This window comes from Coregonus lavaretus (genome assembly GCF_964263955.1).
Source record: "Coregonus lavaretus genome assembly, chromosome: 27".
In the NCBI taxonomy this organism is placed as follows: Eukaryota; Metazoa; Chordata; class Actinopteri; order Salmoniformes; family Salmonidae; genus Coregonus; species Coregonus lavaretus.
The window spans coordinates 27,896,147-27,915,272 of record NC_140014.1 but is presented as its reverse complement, the minus strand read 5'-3'; the positions used below and the strand labels follow the sequence as shown (position 1 = coordinate 27,915,272).

General features: G+C 44.0%; 1 protein-coding gene across 1 annotated transcript in view; it reads left to right on the top strand.

Moving 5' to 3' along the window:
* The window catches only part of LOC311102654 (RNA helicase aquarius-like), a gene marked incomplete at its 5' end in the record, with an annotated part of 127,971 nt that overhangs the window by 95,426 nt on the left and 13,419 nt on the right, over positions 1-19,126 (top strand).

Sequence of the window (19,126 nt, the reverse complement as noted above, 5' to 3'; positions counted from 1 at the left end):
CTACGCAGACGACACCATTTTGTATACATCTGGCCCTTCATTGGACACTGTGTTAACAAACCTCCAAACGAGCTTCAATTCCATACAACACTCCTTCAGTAGCCTCCAACTGCTCTTAAACACTAGTAAAACTAAATGCATGCTCTTCAACCGAACGCTGCTTGCACCCGCCCACCCGACTAGAATCACTACTCTAGACGGGTCTGACCTAGAGTATGTGGACAACTACAAATATCTAGGTGTCTGGTTAGACTGTAAACTCTCCTTCCAGACTCACATTAAGAATCTCCAATCCAAAGTTAAATCTAGAATCGGTTTCCTATTTCGCAACAAAGCCTCCTTCACTCATGCTGCCAAACATGCCCTCGTAAAACTGACTATCCTACCGATCCTTGACTTCGGCGATGTCATTTACAAAATAGCCTCCAACACTCTACTCAGCAAATTGGATGTTGTCTATCACAGTGCCATCCGTTTTGTCTCCAAAGCCCCATATAATACCCACCACTGTGACCTGTACGCTCTTGTTGGCTGGTCCTCACTACATATTCGTCGCCAAACCCACTGGCTCCAGGCCATCTATAAATCACTGCTAGGCAAATCCCCGCCTTATCTTAGCTCATTGGTCACCATAGCAACACCCACCCGTAGTCTGCGCTCCAGCGGGTATATCTCACTGGTCATCCCCAAAGCCAACACCTCCTTTGGCCGCAATTCCTTCCAGTTCTCTGCTGCCAATGACTGGAACAAACTGCAAAAATCTCTGAAGCTGGAGACACTTATCTCCCTCACTAACTTTAAGCATCAGTTGTCAGAGCACCTTACCGATCACTGCACCTGTACACAGCCCATCTGAAATTAGCCCGCCCAACTACCTCATCCCTATATTGTTATTTATTTTGCTCATTTGTACCCCAGTATCTCTATTTGCACATCATCTCTTGCACATCATTCCAGTGTTAATACTAAATTGTAATTATTTTGCACTATAGCCTATTTTATTGCCTTACCTCCATAACTTGCTAAATTTGCACACTGTATATTATATGTATTTCTGTTGTATTTTTGACTTTGTTTTGTTTTACCCCATATGTAACTCTGTGTTGTTGTTTTTATCGCACTGCTTTGCTTTATCTTGGCCAGGTCGCAGTTGTAAATGAGAACTTGTTCTCAACTGGTTTACCTGGTTAAATAAAGGTAAAAAAAAAAAAAAAAATTCCACAACCCATTTTCAATGCCCTGGCTGAGGGAAGGAGGTTCTCACCCAAGATTTGATTGTACATGGCCCCGTCCATCATCCCTTTGATGCGGTGAAGTTGTCCTGTCCCCTTAGCAGAAAAACACCCACAAAGCATAATGTTTCCACCTCCATGTTTGACGGTGGGGATGGTGTTCTTGGGGTCATAGGCAGCATTCCTCCTTCTCCAAACACGGCGAGTTGAGTTGATGCCAAAGAGCTCCATTTTGGTCTCATCTGACCACAACACTTTCACCCAGTTCTCCTCTGAATCATTCAGATGTTCATTGGCAAACTTCAGACGGGCCTGTATATGTGCTTTCTTGAGCAGGGGGACCTTGCGGGCGCTACAGGATTTCAGTCCTTCACGGCGTAATGTGTTACCAATTGTTTTCTTGGTGACTATGGTCCCAGCTGCCTTGAGATCATTGACAAGATCCTCCCGTGTAGTTCTGGGCTGATTCCTCATTTTAGGTCTTGTAGCCCATTCCAGCCTTGTGTAGGTCTACAATCTTTGCCCTGACGTCCTTGGAGAGCTCTTTGGTCTTGGCCATGGTGGAGAGTTTGGAATCTGATTGATTGATTGCTTCTGTGGACAGGTGTCTTTTATACAGGTAACACACTGAGATTAGGAGCACTCCCTTTAACAGTGTGCTCCTAATCTCAGCTCGTTACCTGTATAAAAGACACCTGGGAGCCAGAAATCTTTCTGATTGAGAGGGGGTCAAATACTTATTTCCCTCATTAAAATGCAAAACAATTTATAACATTTTTGACATGCGTTTTTCTGGATTTTTTTGTTGTTATTCTGTCTCTCACTGTTCAAATAAACCTACCATTAAAATTATAGACTGATCATTTCTTTGTCAGTGGGCAAACGTACAAAATGAGCAGGGGATCAAATACTTTTTTCCCTCACTGTATAAGGTCCCACAGTTGACCGTGCATGTCAGAGCAAAAACTAAGCCATGAGTTCGAAGGAATTGTCCGTAGAAATCCGAGACAGGATTGTGTTTAGGCACTGATCTGGGGAAGGGTACCAAAATAATGTCTACAGCATTGAAGGTCCCCAAGAACACAGTCGCCTCCATCATTATTAAATGGAAGAAGTTTGGAACCACCAAGACTCTTCCTAGAGCTGGCCGCCCGGCCAAACTGAGAGCAATCGGGGGAGAAGGGCCTTGGTCAAGGAGGTGACCAAGAACCCGATGGTCACTCTGACAGAGCTCCAGAGTTCCTCTGTGGAGATGGAAGAACCTTCCAGAAGGACAACCATCTCTTCAGCACTCCACCAATCAGACCTTTATGGTAGAGTGGCCAGACGGAAGCCACTCCTCAGTAAAAGGCACATGACAGCCCGCTTGGAGTTTGCCAAAAGGCACCTAAAGACTCTCAGACCACAAGAAACAAGATTCTCTGGTCTGATAAAACCAAGATTGAACTTTTTGGCCTGAATGCTAAGTGTCCCGTCTGGAGGAAACCTGGCACCATCCCTACGGTGAAGCATGGTGGTGCCAGCATCATGCTGTGGGGATGTTTTTCAGCGGCAGAGACTGGGAGACTAATCAGGATCGAGGGAAAGATGAACGTAGCAATGTATAGAGATCCTTGATGAAAACCTGCTCCAGAGAGCTCAGGATCTCAGACTGGGGCGACGGTTCACCTTCCAACAGGACAACGACCCTAAGCACACAAGCCAAGACAACGCAGGAGTGGCTTCAGGACAAGTCTTTGAATGTCCTTGAGTGGCCCAGCCAGAGCCCTGACTTGAACCTGATCGAACATCTCTGGAGGGACCTGAAAATAGCTGTGCAGCGACGCTCTCCATCCAACCTGACAGAGCTTGAGAGGATCTGCAGAGAATATTGGGAGTAACTCCCCAAATACAGGTGTGCCAAGCTTGTAACGGTATACCCAAGAAGACTCAAGGCTGTAATCGCTGCCAAAGGTGCTTCAACAAAGTACTGAGAAAAGGGTCTGAATTCTTACGTAAATGTGATATTTCAGTTTTTTATTTGTAATACATTTGCAAAAAATTCTAAAAACCTGTTTTTGCTTTGTCATTATTGGGTATTGTGTGTAGATTAATAAGGGGAAAAAAACATTTAATACATTTTAGAATAAGGCTGTAACGTAACAAAATGTGGAAAAAGTGAAGGTGTCTGAATACTTTCCGAATGCAATACAGTCAAAAGTTTGGACGCACCTTCTCATTCCAGGGTTTTTCTTTATTTGTACTATTTTCTACATTGTAGAATAATGGTGAAGACATCAAAACTATGAAATAACACATATTGAATCATGTAGTAACCAAAAACGTGTTAAACAAATCAAAATATATTTTATATTTGAGCTGGTTTAGAGAATGCCAAGAGTGTGCAAAGCTGTCATCAAGGCAAAGGGTGGCTACTTTGAAGAATCTAAAATATACAATATATTTTGATTTGTTTAACACTTTTTTGGTTACTACATGATTTCATAGTTTTGGTATCTTCACTATTATTCTACAGTGTAGAAAATAGTAAAAATAAAGAAAAACCCTTGAATGAGTAGGTGTCCAAACTTTTGACTGGTAATGTATGTATGTATGTATGTAAAGAAAGAAAAATCTGATCCCTTATGAGTCTTGAACCTCTATTTGTACCATTTCTACCGAGATTGCCCTAAAAAATAGATACTGGTTTGTGTGTGGGGTTTGAATACTTTCCGAATGCACTGTACATGTAAATTCCCATGGAGGATGCTAACTAAATGTTAACGAGCGCATTGCAAACATTTTATACAGTCTCTGAACTAAAGTATTTGCAGGACAGACATCCCAGCTCAAAGTTATACAGTGCCTTCGGAAAGTATTCAGATCCCTTGACCTTTTCCAAATTTTGTTATGTTACAGCCTTATTCTAAAATTGATTAAATAGTTTTTCCCCCCCTCATCAATCTACACACAATACCCCATAATTACAACGCAAAAACTGTTTTTTAGAAATGTTTGCTTCTGAAAAAAATCTGAAATATCACATTTACATAAGTATTCAGACCCTTTACTCAGTACTTTGTTGAAGCACCTTTGGCAGCAATTACAGCCTCAAGTCTTCTTGGGTATGATGCTACAAGCTTGGCACACCTGTATTTGGGGAGTTTCTCCCATTCTTCTCTGCAGATCCTCTCAAGCTCTGTCAGGTTGGATGGGGAGCGTTGCTGCACAGCTATTTTCAGGTCTCTCCAGAGATGTTCGATCGGGTTTAAGTCCGGGCTCTGGCAGGGCCACTCAAGGACATTCAGAGACTTATCCCGAAGCCACTCCTGCGTTGTCTTGGCTGTGTGCTTAGGGTTGTTGTCCTGTTGGAAGGTGAACCTTCGCACCAGTCTGAGGTCCTGAGCGCTCTGGAGCAGGTTTTCATCAAGGATCACTTTGTACTTTGTTCCGTTAATCTTTGCCTCGATCCTGACTAGTCTCCCAGTCCCTGCCACCACCATGCTTCACCGTAGGGATGGTGCCAGGTTTCCTCTAGATGGGACGCTTGGCATTCAGGCCAAAAAGTTCTATCTTGGTTTCATCAGACTAGAGAATCTTGTTTCTCATGGACTGAGAGTCCTTTAGGTGCCTTTTGGCAAACTCCAAGCGGCTGTCATGTGCCTTTTACTGAGGAGTGGCTTCCGTCTGGCCACTCTACCATAAAGGCCTGATTGGTGGAGTGCTGCAGAGATGGTTGTCCTTCTGGAAGGTTCTCCCATCTCCACAGAGGAACTCTGGAGCTCTGTCAGCCTGACCACCGTGTTCTTGGTCACCTCCCTGACCAAGGCCCTTCTCCCCCTATTTTGGCCGGGTGGCCAGCTTTAGGAAAAGTCTTGGTGGTTCCAAACTTCTTCCATTTAAGAATGATGGAGGACACTGTGTTTTTGGGTACCTTCAATGCTGCAGATATTTTTTGGTACCCTTCCCCAGATCTGTGCCTCGACACGATCCTGTCTCAGAGCTCTACAGACAATTCCTTCGACAAAATGGCTTGGTTTTTGCTCTGACATGCACTGTCAACTGTGGGACCTTTTATAGATAGGTGTGTGCCTTTCCAAATCATGTCCAATCAATTGATTTTACCACAGGTGGACTCAAATTAAGTTGTAGAAACATCTCAAGGATGATCAATGGGAACAGGATGCACCCGAGCTCAATTTCGAGTCTCACAGAAAATTTACAATACATATGTAAATAAGGTATTTCTGTTTATTTTTTATTTATGCAAAATTCTTAAAACCTGTTTTCGCTTTGTCATTATGGGGTATTGTGTGTAGATCGATGAGGATAAAAAAAAATATCAATTTTAGAAGAAGGCTGTAACGTAACAAAATGTGGAAAAAGGGAAGGGGTCTGAATACCTTCCGAATGCGCTGTACAAGTAACTAAAAAATGCTACTCACAGTTTGCTGCACGCACAAAACAGATATTAGACAGCAAGGCTTTTGATCCAGGAGGGCCTTCTGCTTTTACCAAGCAAAGCTTGATTTTGGAAGAAGCTAACCACCTAGCTAGATAGCTTAGCAATCCAAATGCACAATTGCATAGCATTTAGCACGTTTTAGACAGTTAAGTTAATAGTTATAAGCTATCTAGCTGGCAAACATTTTAGTTGTGAATTCCATACTCTAACTAGATCACCTGGCGCGTGCTGCAGAACAGTGATTTACTCACAAGGCTCTGGTCTTGTGTACTTGTAAACAAATACCATGTGACTGGTGTCAACCGGTAAGCTTCATAATAAAAAATTATGTGTCAGGTGAAATGAAGAAGGCAATCTTCTTTATCTCCTAACGTATTGCACAACTTGACTGCAGGTATTTACTTAAAAAGTAGCTACAAATATTCAAATGTAAAAAAAAAAATTCAAAGAAATAGTTTCAACGGTATTGACGGTATTGAAAAACCATCCCGTGGTTATTTCCAAATACCCCAGTATACGGTATACCGCCCAAGCCTATTTCTCTGCCTCTTCAACAAAGTTTGAAGTTCCACCCACACACACTCACACCTCCCTGATTTTCACAACCTTGTTCTCCTGTCTCTCAGGTGGCTTCTCTGCTCCCAATAACAACACACCTATTTACTGTTATGTTTACTCTTCAGCTGCACCTGACTTTAACACCCTCAACATGCACTTCACACACTGTTAGCTTTTATCACTAAGTCCCTCTGCAACCTGTAGTCCTTAACTGTCCTGGGTGAGAATCACAGCACGCTCTCGCTCTCTCGCTCGCTCTCCTCTCTCAAATTCAATCCAAAGGTGCTTTATCAGCATGGGAAACATATGTTTACAATTGCCAAAGCAAGTGAAAAACAAACAAAAGTGAAATAAGCAATATAGGCATCTCAAATGTTTTATCTATTTACATTGTTGTAACAGTGTGCAACTAGTTATAGTGTGAATGGCAAGGGAAGATAAATAAACAGATACATATTGGTTGTATTTACAAAGGTGTTTGTGTTCCTCTGGTTGCCCTTTTCTATCTCCTTCTCTCGCTCGCTCTCTCCCTCTCGCTGTCTCTGGCTCTTTCTCGCTCTCTCTCTGTGGCCTCTATGCAGTTAACTCTTTACTCTAAGCTGTACAATGGCCACCAGCCCATCAGTTCAGTGTCTGTACCTCTTGGTTTGGGCTTGACCATATGGCCTAAAAATCATCTCTATTTTTTTTTCACATTTATGGGCGATTCATGATATGTATCTAAATAAGTTTTGTTGTACAATTTAAAGGTCAAATACACTGCATTTCAAACAGTCAGCAATAATCTAATGAATTCAGGACTTGTGAAATTATACCTAGGCTAAATATAAGCCTTCCACAATAATAAGACCCACTAATAATTTAATTATTTTATCTAAATCATTTAACCTGCTTTTATGCAATATTCACTGATCTGGCTTTCAAGTCTATGAAAATGCCTTTTTCCCCCCACAAATTTAACCGGAACCATGCATAATGCACATTCACTAATAACAAACTTCTTGTAGCAGGAATTATAGAAAATTAACACAGGTCTCATAAAAAATCTCTCAAGCACAAGCCCAAGTACCAGGGAGTAGCCAGCTAATCTTTATATTTCAAGTTTAGACAAACTGAGCATACATTTTCCAGAATCAGTGTTCAATGATAGTCCTGTGTTAATGTTTGCTCTGCGCGCAACTTGAGCAGTTCAGACATAAAAAGGGTATTGTTGGAAAGGTTAACTTCTCCTCTATTACCGTAAAATTACGATTCTGTTGGACCAAACCTCAAATGCAAATAGCGACAAGCGAGTTGAAACCACTTGTTACAGACCGGAAGAAATGATGTCTCATCTTTGTTGTTGTGAGGGGCAGGGTTAGGGGAGGTTCACAGTCAGTCACAGCAGAAGGAGCAAAGGAGACAAGATGAGAACCAGCGGAGATAAGCGCGCATAAAAACTGAAAATAAAAATAACTGATTCTTGAGTTACAGGCATTTGGAATATCAAATTAATTCGATCGATCGCCCAGCCCTACTCTTGTTCAGAGAAGGCATCCACGCCTCTCCTCCATTCACACAAACTCATCCTGTCACAGAGCCCATGGGATTGTTAAGAGTCTTGAGTCAGGTCATAAGACACACAGCTTCTGGTTTCCCCCTGGCCCCTTCCAACTGGGCCCGGCTGTTGAACTGAATTCTGTGTGGTAGGGTAAAGGTTTACAGTGGGGAAAAAAAGTATTGTCAGCCACCAATTGTGCAAGTTCTCCCACTTAAAAAGATGAGAGAGGCCTGTAATTTTCATCATAGGTACACGTCAACTATGACAGACAAAATGAGAAGAAAAAATCCAGAAAATCACATTGTAGGATTTTTAATGAATTTATTTGCAAATTATGGTGGAAAATAAGTATTTGGTCAATAACAAAAGTTTCTCAATATTTTGTTATATACCCTTTGTTGGCACAGGTCAAACGTTTTCTGTAAGTCTTCACAAGGTTTTCACACACTGTTGCTGGTATTTTGGCCCATTCCTCCATGCAGATCTCCTCTAGAGCAGTGATGTTTTGGGGCTGTCGCTGGGCAACACAGACTTTCAACTCCCTCCAAAGATTTTCTATGGGGTTGAGATCTGGAGACTGGCTAGGCCACTCCAGGACCTTGAAATGCTTCTTACGAAGCCACTCCTTCGTTGCCCGGGCGGTGTGTTTGGGATCATTGTCATGCTGAAAGACCCAACCACGTTTCATCTTCAATGCCCTTGCTGATGGAAGGAGGTTTTCACTCAAAATCTCACGATACATGGCCCCATTCCTTCTTTCCTTTACACGGATCAGTCGTCCTGGTCCCTTTGCAGAAAAACTGCCCCAAAGCATGATGTTTCCACCCCCATGCTTCACAGTAGGTATGGTGTTCTTTGGATGCAACTCAGCATTCTTTGTCCTCCAAACACGACGAGTTGAGTTTTGACCAAAAAGTTCTATTTTGGTTTCATCTGACCATATGACATTCTCCCAATCCTCTTCTGGATCATCCAAATGCACTCTAGCAAACTTCAGACGGGCCTGGACATGTACTGGCTTAAGCAGGGGGACACGTCTGGCACTGCAGGATTTGAGTCCCTGGCGGCGTAGTGTGTTACTGATGGTAGGCTTTGTTACTTTGGTCCCAGCTCTCTGCAGGTAATTTACTAGGTCCCCCCGTGTGGTTCTGGGATTTTTGCTCACCGTTCTTGTGATCATTTTGACCCCACATGGTGAGATCTTGCGTGGAGCCCCAGATCGAGGGAGATTATCAGTGGTCTTGTATGTCTTCCATTTCCTAATAATTGCTCCCAGAGTTGATTTCTTCAAACCAAGCTGCTTACCTATTGCAGATTCAGTCTGATAACAAGTTCAAACAGGTGCCATTAATACAGGTAACGAGTGGAGGACAGAGGAGCCTCTTAAAGAAGTTGTTACAGGTCTGTGAGAGCCAGAAATCTTGCTTGTTTGTAGGTGACCAAATACTTATTTTCCACCATAATTTGCAAATAAATTCATTAAAAATCCTACAATGTGATTTTCTGGAGAAAAAAATTCTCAATTTGTCTATCATAGTTGACGTGTACCTATGATGAAAATTACAGGCCTCTCTCATCTTTTTAAGTGGGAGAACTTGCACAATTGGTGGCTGACTAAATACTTTTTTTCCCCACTGTAGGTGGCGGCTGCATTTCTCTTTCATTCCACTGTAAATTAACTTAGGCTCCTAGAGTTATAGCATGTGGTTGCAGTTTTTAGCAGTGGAGGGACTAAGGGTCATGTGTTAGTCTGGCCCACAGTGTCCAGAAAATTCTCTCTCTTCTCTCTGCATTGCTATCAGTGTATGCTAGCTCTGTGGCTCTCTGGTGCTATCTCTCAATATTTAGCACTACTAGTGGGAGCTCATCCCCTCCAGCTTTTCCTTATTATTTATTTCTCTCCTTCTCTCTCTCATTAGGCGTGTCTCTCAGATGGAGAGCTGACCTCTCTGGGGTGACGAACTGCTAAATAGTCCAGGGAGGGAGAGAGGGAGTAATATAGGTAAGGGAATGAAAATAAAATAATGACTGTCTTTGGGGAAACTGCTCAGCCGCTGGAAAGGTCAAGCCGGCTGGTCAGCGTTTTGGCCAGAGTGAGAGTGTTGACAGCAATCACGTCACAATGTCTAAAACACACCAAATGTCAGCAGCAGCCCGCCAGTCCAGTCCATTGTGTAATTAGACACACAGTACTTACGCTACTTAAGGCGGCAGGTAGCCTAGCGGTGAAGAGCGTTGGGCCAGTAACCGAAAGGGCGCTGGTTCGAATCCCCGAGCCGGCAAGGTGGAAAAATCTGCCGTTCTGCTCTTGAGCAAGTCAGTTAACCCCCAACGACAACAGCTTCCCGCACCGCTCTGATTTCAGAGGAGTTGGGTTAAATGCGGAAGACACATTTCGGTTGAATGCATTCAGTTGTGCACCTGACTAGGTATTCCCGTTCCCTACTTAGTACCAGCTAGACTAAATACAGTGGCTTGCGAAAGTGTTTTTAATATGCCATTTAGCAGACGCTTTTATCCAAAGCGACTTAGTCATGCGTGCATACATTTTTGTGTATGGGTGGTCCCGGGGATCGAACCCACTACCTTGGCGTTACAAGCGCCGTGCTCTACCAGCTGAGCTACAGAGGACCACGAGCTACAGTGTTCACTCCCCTTGGCATTTTTCCTATTTTGTTGCCTTACAACCTGGAATTAAAATTGATTTTTTGGGGGGAGTTTGTATCATTTGATTTACACAACATGCCTACCACTTTGAAAATGCAAAAAAAATTAAATATTTGTGAAACAAACAAGAAATAAGACAAAAAAACAACTTGAGCGTGCATAACTATTCACCCCCTCAAAGTCAATACTTTGTAGAGCCACCTTTTGCAGCAATTACAGCTGCAAGTCTCTTGGGGTATGTCTCTATAAGCTTGGCACATCTAGCCACTGGGATTTCTGCCCATTCTTCAAGGCAAAACTGCTCCAGCTCCTTCAAGTTGGATAGGTTCCGCTGGTGTACAGCAATCTTTAAGTCATACCACAGATTCTCAATTGGATTGAGGTCTGGGCTTTGACTAGGCCATTCCAAGACATTTAAATGTTTCCCCTTAAACCACTCGAGTGTTGCTTTAGCAGTATGCTTTGGGTCATTGTCCTGCTGGAAGGTGAACCTCCGTCCCAGTCTCAAATCTCTGGAAGACTGAAACCGGTTTCCCTCAAGAATTTCCCTGTATTTAGCACCATCCATCATTCCTTCAATTCTGACCAGTTTCCCAGTCCCTGCCGATGAAAACATCCCCACAGCATGATGCTGCCACCACCATGCTTTACTGTGGGGATGATGTTCTCGGGGTGATGAGAGGTGTTGGGTTTGCGCCAGACATAGCGTTTTCCTTGGTGGCCAAAAAGCTCAATTTTAGTCTCATCTGACCAGAGTACCTTCTTCCATATGTTTGGGGAGTCTCCCACATGGCTTTTGGCGAACACCAAACGTGTTTGCTTATGTTTTTCTTTAAGCAATGGCTTTTTTCTGGCCACTCTTCCGTAAAGCCCAGCTCTGTGGAGTGTATGGCTTAAAGTGGTCCTATGCACAGATACTCCAATCTCCGCTGTGGAGCTTTGCTGCTCCTTCAGGGTTATCTTTGGTCTCTTATTTGCCTCTCTGATTTAATGCCCTCCTTGCCTGGTCCGTGAGTTTTGGTGGGCGGCCCTCTCTTGGCAGGTTTGTTGTGGTGCCATATTCTTTCAATTTTTTAATAATGGATTTAATGGTGCGCTGTGGGAAGTTTCAGATATTTTTTATAACCCAATGCTGATCTGTACTTCGCCACAACTTTGTCCCTGACCTGTTTGGAGAGCTCCTTGGTCATCATGGTGCCGCTTGCTTGGTGGTGCCCCTTGCTAAGTGGTGTTGCATACTCTGGGGCCTTTCAGAACAGGTGTGTGTATATATACTGAGATCATGTGACAGATCATGTGACACTTAGATTGCACACAGGTGGACTTTATTTAACTAATTATGTGACTTCTGAAGGTAATTGGTTGCACCAGATCTTATTTAGGGGCTTCATAGCAAAGGGAGTGAAAACATATGCACGCACTACTTTTCCATAATTTTTTTGAATTTTTTTCACTTCACCAATTTGGACTATTTTGTGTGTGTCCATTAAATGAAATCCAAATAAAAATAAATTTAAATTACAGGTTGTAATGCAGCAAAATAGGAAAAACGCCAATAGGGATGAATACTTTTGCAAGGCACTGTAAACCCACTACACCCAGGGCAAGTCAGTCACATCCACACCTTTGGGTCCTGCATTCTCTTTTTTGCTTTTCCTTTCTCCCTGGTAGATAATTGATATACACTCAGTGGCCAGTTTATTAGGTACACTGATCTAGTACCATCTAGTATCGGATTCTACAAGGTGTGGCGTTCAAACGTTGGTCAATTGGTATCAAGGAACCTAACGTATGCCAGGAAAACATTCCCCACACCATTACACCACCGCCACCAGCCTGTAAAGTTGACACCAGGCAGGATGGGGCCATGGACTAATGCTGCTTAGTGCTTACGCCAAATCCTGACTCTGCCATCAGCGTGATGCAACAGGAACTGGGATTTGTAGGACGAGGAAATGTTTTTCCACTCCTCAATTGTCCAGGGTTGGTGATCGCATGTCCACTGGAGCCGCTTCTTCTTGTTTTTAGCTGATAGGAGTGGAACCCGGTGTGGTCGTCTGCTGCAATTGCCCATCCGTGACAAGGACAGATGAGAGTTGTGCATTCCGAGATGCCGTTCTGCACACCACTGTTGTACTGTGCCGTTATTTGCCTGTTTGTGGCCCGCCTCTTAGCTTGCACAATTCTTGCCATTCTCCTTCAACCTCTTTTATCAACGAGCTGTTTTCACCCACAGGACAGCCGCTGACTGGATGTTTTTGTTTGTCGACCATTCTCTGTAAACCCTAGACACTGTGGTGCGTGAACCCCAGGAGGCTGGCCGTTTCTGAGATACTGGAACCAGCGCACCTTGCACCGATGATCATACAACGCTCAGTCGCTTAGGTCACTCATTTTTCCCATTCGTAACGTTCAGTCGAACAGTAACTGAATGCCTCGATGCCTGCCTGCTTTATATAGCAAGCCACGGCCACGTGACTCACTGTCTGTAGGAGCAAACCATTTTTGTGAACGGGGTGGTGTACCTAATAAACTGACCACTGAGTGTATAACTGTCACTTATTGGCCAGATAGTGGCCAGGTATATTTCTTAATTCCTTTCTTACATTTTTTTGTATTTGCGTGTATTGTTAGGTATTACTGCACTGTTGGAGCTAGGAACATAAGCATTTCGCTACACCCACGATAACATCTGCAAAATATGTGTACACGACCAATCAAATTTGTTTAATTGTGTCCCAAGTACCAACCAGGTCTGAAGCCGTCCCTTGTTAGAGGGGAAGGAAGAATGAAAACCAGCAGTGCCTTGCTAAACACCTCCAGGTCCTGGATTTTAATAGCTTTATATTCCACTGTGGGTCACAGTACAGTGAATCTTAGGAACGGTTCACAGACATATGCATCGGGAGTAAGTTTAACATAACTCCCATTTTTGGCGTAATATGCATTTTTAAGGTGTTTTTGTAGTTACTGTGGAAATGTTAAAAAGAGCTCTTGGTGGTCTGTATTGTGGTCGTCTCCTGAGTGGCGCAGTGGTCTAAGGCACTGCATCGCAGTGCTAACTGTGCCACTAGAGATCCTGGTTCGAATCCAGGCTCTGTCGCAGCCGGCCGCGACCGGGAGACTCATGGGCGGCGCACAATTGGCCCAGCGTCGTCCAGGGTAGGGGAGGGAATGGCCGGCAGGGATGTAGCTCAGTTGATAGAGCATGGCGTTTGCAACGCCAGGGTTGTGGGTTCGATTCCCACGGGGGGCCAGTATAAAAAAATATATATATATGTATTCACTAACTGTAAGTCGCTCTGGATAAGAGCGTCTGCTAAATGACTAAAATGTAAATGTAAAAATGTCTGTCTTTGCAATGGAGACCAATCAATATTTTTATAAACACAAGCCATTTGCTGCTTTTTAACCTACTACTTTAACTGAGTTAAGGGGTCATTTGATTAATGCGCACAATCACATTAATGCAAACTCGATTAAGAGCGATGACACGCTTGCATGCACACACATGCACAAGCAGGTCAGGGCTAAAATAGATTGACATTGATAGAATCAGTAGCCAAAGCGATAAGGTTAATCAGTCTTCACCTAGTTGGTATTCACTGCAATGCGGTGGTGTGAGGGAAGGATGAAGGGAGAGGGAGAATTATGAAGGGAGGGGGTACAGGGATGGATGGGATGGAAATCAAATCTCTCTTTCTCTCCCAGTGGACTTGGTTCATTTCCTGAGAGCAGTGGTAGGACACAGTCAATACAACAGGAAATCAAAAGGAACCCTGCGACACACCGGGACACTCTTATAGATTGATTCAATAGCTTACTCATAGTCTGGAAGATAGTGTCCCCCAAAAAATGTTTGCATTCCCTACCACTGCCACCCTCCTCTGGGTCGCCGACCTCTCACTACCCCAGCATAGCCCTGGGAACCCACTCAACCCAGTGAAAGATCGGACAATAAGGCATGCTGTCTTCAGTAGCTACCAAGAGACTCATAAATAAGAGGGAGAGAAGGAGGGAGGGAGAGGGAGAGAGCAGAGATACAGCAATTAATATTTCAATCAGGTGACCATGGCTGAGATCCAGTATGACAGTGATATAACAGAGAAAAATAAGAGAGTGTGTGGGCGGGCGTGTGCTTACACACTACAGCAGATCCCACTGCCCATAGATGTGTGCCTGCCATGAAGTCCTGACCTCAGCAACTCCCTCCCTGGAAGATTTCACATAAATAACTTAACACAATGCAAAATGCTAAGCCCCAGGGCTCTATCTAGCTCTCTCTCATTCTCTGTTCTGCTCTGGAAAATAAGGTGAAGCATTTTGGCTGAAATTGCACAGCATATTTGCCCCTTCAGTTTCCACTAGGCTATGCTATTGGGTGGGTACATTTGAGATGTGTGTGTGCCTGTGTATGTGCATGTCAAATCAAATAAATAAAAAATTGCCACCTGCGACGAATACAACAGGTACTGTGAAATGCTTACTTACAAAGCCCTTAACCAACAATGCAGTTCAAATAATATTTACTAAATAAAATAAAAAGTTACACAATAAAATAACAATAACTAGGCTATATTCAGAGGGTACCAGTACCGAGTCAATGTGCAGGGGTGTTGGCTGTTGTGGGGTAATAGTATGCCACTACGGGGGTGGGGGGGTTCCTGAGAGCGACTGGCCATTGTTTCTGAACAGACAGCTCTGGACATTTCACCTTGTTTTAAAAGCGACATATTGTTACTTCTGGTGCTGCACCTGTTCTATATACCCTCTCTACCTCCCTCCTTTGCCTTTCTTTTGCCCATAAGGCGACTTGGAGGGGCTTTGGCTTGTGGGACTCCAAAGTCAATGAATAGTGCATTAGACCAATGGGAGTCGGCTAGATAGGATGATTTATTTAAAGACGTATCTATGGCGCTTCTCTTCCCTCTGGCCTATTCACCCACTCAGGAGAATAGAAGAAGCCAGTCTCTTAGTACTGGGATACACATTGTGCATGCTCAATCTCCTAGACCAGCAGTTCCCAAACTAGGGGGGTCGCCTGATATGAAAATGGGGTCGCGGGAGAATAAAAAAATATATATATAGTACCAGTCAAAAGTTTGGACACCTACTCATTCCAGGGTTTTTCTTGATTTTTACTATTTTCTACATTGTAGAATAATAGTGAAGACATCAAAACTATGAAATAGCACATATGGAATCATGTAGTAAACAAAAAAGTGTTCAACAAATCCAAATATATTTTATATTCTTCAAAGTAGCCACCCTTTGCCTTGATGACAGCTTTGCACACTCTTAGCATTCTCTCAACCAGCTTCATGCGGTAGTCACCTGGAATGCATTTCAATTAACGGGTGTGCCTTCTTAAAAGTTAATTTGTGGAATTTCTTTCCTTCTTAATGCGTTTGAGCCAATCAGTTGTGTTGTGACAAGGTAGGGGTGGTATACAGAAGATAGCCCTGTTTGGTAAAAGACCAAGTCCATATTATGGCAAGAAAAGCTAAAAAAAACAGACACAAAGGTCAGTCAATCCGGAAAATGTCAAGAACTTTGAACGTTTCTTGAAGTGCAGTCGCAAAAAACATCAAGCGCTATGATGAAACTGGCTCTCATGAGGACCGCCACAGGAAAGGAAGACCCAGAGTTACCTTTGCTGCAAATGATAAGTTCATTAGAGTAAACTGCACCTCAGATTGCAGCCCAAATAAATGCTTCACAGAGTTCGAGTAACAGACACATCTCAACATCAACTGTTCAGAGGAGACTGCATGAATCAGGCCTTCATGGTCGAAATGCTGCAAAGAAAGCACTACTAAAGGACACCAGTAAGAAGAAGCGACTTGCTTGGGTCAAGAAACACAATGAATCTACATTAGACCGGTGGAAATCTGTCCTTTTGTCAAAGAGAAACGACAGTCCATCAAGTGCAGTCGCAAAACCCATCAAGCGCTATGAGATTTTTGGTTCCAATCACCGTGTCTTTGTGAGACGCAGAGTCGGTGAACGGATGATCTCCGCATGTGTGGTTCCCACTGTGAAGCATGGAGGAGGTGGTGTGGGTGTGCTTTGCTGGTGACACTATCAAGTGATTTATTTAGAATTCAAGGCACACTTAACCAGCATGGCTACCACAGCATTCTACAGCGGTACGCCATCCCATCTGGTTTGCGCTTAGTGGGACTATCGTTTGTTTTTCAACAGGACAATGACCCAAAACACTTCTCCAGGCTGTGAAGGGCTATTTGACCAAGAAGGAGAGTGATGGAGTGCTGCATCAGATGACCAGGCCTCCACAATAACCCAACCTCAATCCAATTGAGATGGTTTCGGATGAGTTGGACCGCACAGTGAAGGAAAAGCAGCCAACAAATGCTCAGCATACGTGGGAACTCCTTCAAGACTGTTGGAAAAGCATTCCAGGTGACTACCTCATGAAGCTGGTTGAGAGAATGCAAAGCTGTCATCAAGGCAAAGGGTGGCTACATTAAAGAATCTAAAATCTAAAATATATATTTTTGGTTACTACATGAAGGGTTTTTCTTTATTTTTACTATTTTCTACATTGTAAAATAATAGTTAAGACGTCAAAACTATGAAATAACAAACTCAGCAAAAAATGAAACGTCCCTTTTTCAGGACCGTCTTTCAAAGATAATTCATAAAAATCCAAATAACTTCACAGATCTTCATTGTAAAGGGTTTAAACACTGTTTATCATGCTTGTTCAATGAACCACAAACAATTAATGAACATGCACCTGTTGAACGGTCGTTAAGACACTAACAGCTTACAGCTTAGGCAATTAAGGTCACAGTTATGAAAACTTAGGACACTAAAGAGGCCTTTCTACTGACTCTGAAAAACACCAAAAGAAAGATGCCCAGGGTCCCTGCTCATCTGCGTGAACGTGCCTTAGGCATGCTGCAAGGAGGCATGAGGACTGCAGATGTGGCCAGGGCAATAAATTGCAATGTCCGTACTGTGAGACGCCTTAAGACGGCGCTACAGGGAGACAGGACGGACAGCTGATCGTCCTCGCAGTGGCAGACCACGTGTAACAACACCTGCACAGGATCGGTACACCCCAACATCACACCTGCGGGACAGGTACAGGATGGCAACAACAACTGCCCGAGTTACACCAGGAACGCACAATCCCTCCATCAGTGCTCAGACTGTCCGCAATAGGCTTAGAGAGGCTGGACTTAGGGCTTGTATGCCTGTTGTAAGGCAGGTACTCACCAGACATCACCAGCAACCACATCGACTATGGGCACAAACCCACCGTCGCTGGACCAGACAGGACTGGCAAAAAGTGCTCTTCACTGATGAGTCGCAGTTTTGTCATACCAGGAGTGATGGTTGGATTCGCGTTTATCATTGAAGGATTGAGCGTTACACCGAGGCCTGTACTCTGGAGCGGGATCGATTTGGAGGTGGAGGGTCCGTCATGGTCTGATGCGGTGTGTCACAGCATCATCGGACTGAGCTTGTTGTCATTGCAGGCAATCTCAACGCTGTACATTACTGGGAAGACATCCTCCTTCCTCATGTAGTACCCTTCCTGCAGGCTCATCCTGACATGACCCTCCAGCATGACAATGCCACCAGCCATACTGCTCGTTCTGTGCGTGATTTCCTGCAAGACAGGAATGTCCGTGTTCTGCCATGGCCAGCGAAGAGCCCAGATCTCAATCCCGTTGAGCACGTCTGGGACCTGCTGGATCGGAGGGTGAGGGCTAAGGCTAGGGCTATTCCCCCAGAAATGTCTGGGAACTTGCAGGTTACACATGTTAAGTTTGCTGAAAATAAACGCAGTTGACAGTGAGATGACGTTTCTTTTTTTGCTGAGTTGGAATCATGTAGTAACCAAAATAGTGTTTAACAAAATATTTTTTATATTTGAGATTCTTCAAATAGCCACCCTTTACCTTGATGACAGCTTTGCACACTCTTAGCATTCTCTCAACCAGCTTCACCTGGAATGCTTTTCCAACAGTCTTGAAGGAGTTCCCACATATGCTGAGCACTTGTTGGCTGCTTTTTCTTCACTCTGTCGTTCGACTTATCCCAAACCATCTCAATTGGGTTGTCAGGGGATGATGGAGGCCAGGTCATCTGATGCAGCACTCCATCACTCTCCTTCTTGGTCAAATAGCCCTTAAACACCCTGGAGGTGTGTTGGGTCATTGTCTTGTTGAAAAACAAATGATAGTCGTGGGCCAAAAAAGTTTGGGAACCCCTGTCCTAGACCATTCCAGTCAACACCCATGTATGGGTACAATGTTTTTGAATGTTTCACTGGTTAAGTGTGCCGCTTCCTGTGCGCACATTTCCTAATCCAGGCACTTGTCATCTCCCGTCTGGATTACTGCAACTCGCTGTTGGCTGGGCTCCCTGCCTGTGCCATTAAACCCCTACAACTCATCCAGAATGCCGCAGCCCGTTTGGTGTTCAACCTTCCCAAGTTCTCTCACGTCACCCCGCTCCTCCGCACACTACACTGGCTTCCAGTTGAAGCTCGCATCTGCTACAAGACCATGGTGCTTGCCTACGGAGCTGTGAGGGGAACGGCACCTCCGTACCTTCAGGCTCTGATCAGTCCCTACACCCAAACGAGGGCATTGCGTTCATCCACCTCTGGCCTGCTGGCTCCCCTACCTCTGCTGAAGCACAGTTCCC